Genomic DNA, 2,934 nt, shown 5'->3' with positions numbered 1-2,934 from the left:
TACTCAAACTCCTGACCGAGATTTTCGTTCTCAGCCACCTCTTCGGCTCAAGAAACTACACCCTGCTTTTATTCAGACAGGTGTGGAGTGCAAAGAGGGACGATTAATCATTGGGATGAGAGAGAGTCTTACATCCTGAGCACAGAGCAGGGTGGAACAGGGCCTAACTCTCCTGTGCCTTATTTCCGTGCCCCCACTGAATCATCACCTCAGCCCTGTGAGGTTGGTTTAGCAGTGCCCAGTTTACAGACGAGACACTTGAGGCTCAGAGAATAAAGGGAGGAGCTGGCACTCGGAGCTAGGCCTAGACACTTGAGGGCCGCTGTCCCTGCACTCCGTGACACTGAAGGACGGCTCCAGAGTCGGCCCATGAGGCTGCTGGGGAGACTGTCTCAGGCAGAGGACACACGCAAGCAAAGACAGGGGAGACAGGGCAAGTACGTGCGTGATTCCGAGGCACAGTGAATGTGAGCAGGGCAAGGCCAGGGACCGAGGCGAGAAAAGCAAGCGAGGACCGTACAAGGCCTTGAGAGCCACAGTGAGGAGTGTGGGATTGATCTCAAGGCTGGGGGTTTTAAACAAGGACATGAGAAGGCCAAGGCTGAGCTTAAACAGAGTGACTTCTGCGCGAGCTTCTCCAGGGAAGGACGGCAGTGGTCTGGGCTGGGAAGGGTGTCTCTGGGAAGTGCGTCTGAGGAGGCGATGATCCACCGGGATCCTCATGCTGACCACACCCGCCAAAGTACCCCCTTCTCTCGGAGGTTGGGCAGGGGGGCCTGGGACGCATCGGCTGCCTCCCCACGTCTCGCCACTCAGAGCCTGTGCTGCAGGCGGGAACTCCAGGAACCCGCATAGGTGTCAGTGGATGGTCTAAGTAGGGTGGCCACCAGGTCCTCCTGGAGACGGGAGGTCACCAGAAGCCGTGGTGCCATGGCCCTTAGGAGCACACGTTAGCAGAACGTCAGGATAACCCGGCTGTCACTTGCTATCGTGTGCCCCTCTACCAACACCACCTTCCTCCAGCAAACACGTAGCCCATGCTAGAAAGCGATGACACTCGGGGACAGGCCGCCTCCCTAGTTGGGTATGTTAACAGCCTGAGTTTGAGGTTACGATGCTGCAGGAAGAGAGAAAGAGCCAGGTTCCTCTGAGTGCAGTGAGAAGAGGGGAGGGCGAGGGGTAAGGCTGGCAGTTGTCAGTAAAGGTGGCCTGGTGGCACATTGAGCTGACGGAGGCCAGACCTTGGCGTAGTCGTGACAGTAATGCCCGCCTTCTGGGGACCATGCAGGGGGACAAGGAGGACGTTAGCAGTAGCCGTGGCTGGAAGGTTGGGCTGAAGCGTCCCAGACTGTGGGCTGCCCTGAAGAAGACCGAGTTAGACTTAGAAGAAACAAAATAACGGAACATGTATTGCACTCCGTTTCATTTACGGAGGGGGCTTCGTGTCCTCGTGACATTTATTCATCGGAAGGCTGAGGTCTCCGTCAAGAATTGCCTGGTTGCTAGGAACGGACTTTTAATCGGAAAAGTTCACAAAAAGGGGAACTGGTCATCGAGACACAGAGCAATCTCACAGGCTCCTGCTTCTCTCTGATCACATACCCGCCGCCATCTTTCTGCTTCAAGCTCTGGTCCAGGTCTCTACAACCTCCTGGGGAGGCGTAGCGTGAAATCGTGAAATGATAAAGGCCCAAATCGCGTCCTATTTGTGGAACTTTGTTACTGTGTTTGCCAACTAACATTGCAGACACGTTCTCGGTCCACATCCCTCCTTCTCCCTCCAGCCACTAAATATAGCCAACGTATCCATATTATTGATTAGAGGCCATAATGAAGACTTCAAATAATGGATAGGCTTAACGGCAGATACGCACTCAGATGATCTCAATGGAGGGGGCTTCTCGGTAAACAAAACCCATGTGTGAGTCAGTTCTTAAATTCTTTGTCTTTTATGCTGCTTCCAGGAAATACTGTTCCAGAATTGGGAGAACTTATTTGGAATTTCCTACTGGAATTTCAGTACACAGTTTATCACACCTGCATGAACAAAATAACGTGGTTTCTTCTACACATATATTACGGCTATTTTCAACATACGTATGATGGGAAATTTTTTTCTAATTTTTTTTTTCTTAGAAAACTGGGATGTATATCCACCAGCAGCATGCTATAACCTGAGAAATATGGCATCTCACTGAAACTCAGCGTTCCCATCTGTAAAATGGGGATACTAATACAGTCTACCCCGCATGTGAGATGTGAGAAGGAAATGAAATGCACAGGAGACTGAATGTCCAACAAATATTAGTTATTCTTCCTATAAACATTGTGGCTAGGGACTAACACTGTCTAATTGATCCAGGGTCTGGCTCTCTTGGTCTAGATTCTCCAAAGGATTGCTCTGATTGCTACGCAGCTTGTCCCTACGGGGTCAGGAATCTTCTAGAATCTGGTTCGATTAGTTCGGCCAGGAAAGAAGGGTCATGTGGCATAAATGTGGCCACCTAGGCCAACCATGTGGCGGGCTGGGGGAGAGGATGATTGCCAAGAAACTGGGTGGGTAGGTTTGCAATAACACGTGTGTCTGGAATCAACAATGAGAGGGTTTAGAGTCCAGGGCTAAAAAGGCAATCGAGATGATTCTGGCCCAGTCACTCCAGTTTTGCATATTTGGAAAACAAGGCTCTAAGAAACATAGTCACCACCTGAAGTCACACAGGGAATTGGAGACAGAGGCTACTCCAGAAAACAGTTCTCTTCCCGCCCTGGGTCCTATCCAATGGCACAGGCAGCCTGGCAGGCCTGGAGGGGAGCCCGCTGCTGATCCTCCCACCACACCACCTGCCAGGTTCTTCCGTGAGTTCAACGGTGTCACAGCTTCATCCTGTCAACAGCCTAGAATCCCAGACTCAGGAAGTGCTCAGTCTCCTAGCC

Source organism: Herpailurus yagouaroundi, unplaced genomic scaffold (genome assembly GCF_014898765.1).
Source record: "Herpailurus yagouaroundi ecotype Mexico unplaced genomic scaffold, PumYag 29, whole genome shotgun sequence".
NCBI lineage: Eukaryota > Metazoa > Chordata > Mammalia > Carnivora > Felidae > Herpailurus > Herpailurus yagouaroundi.
This window is presented reverse-complemented; position numbering follows the sequence as displayed.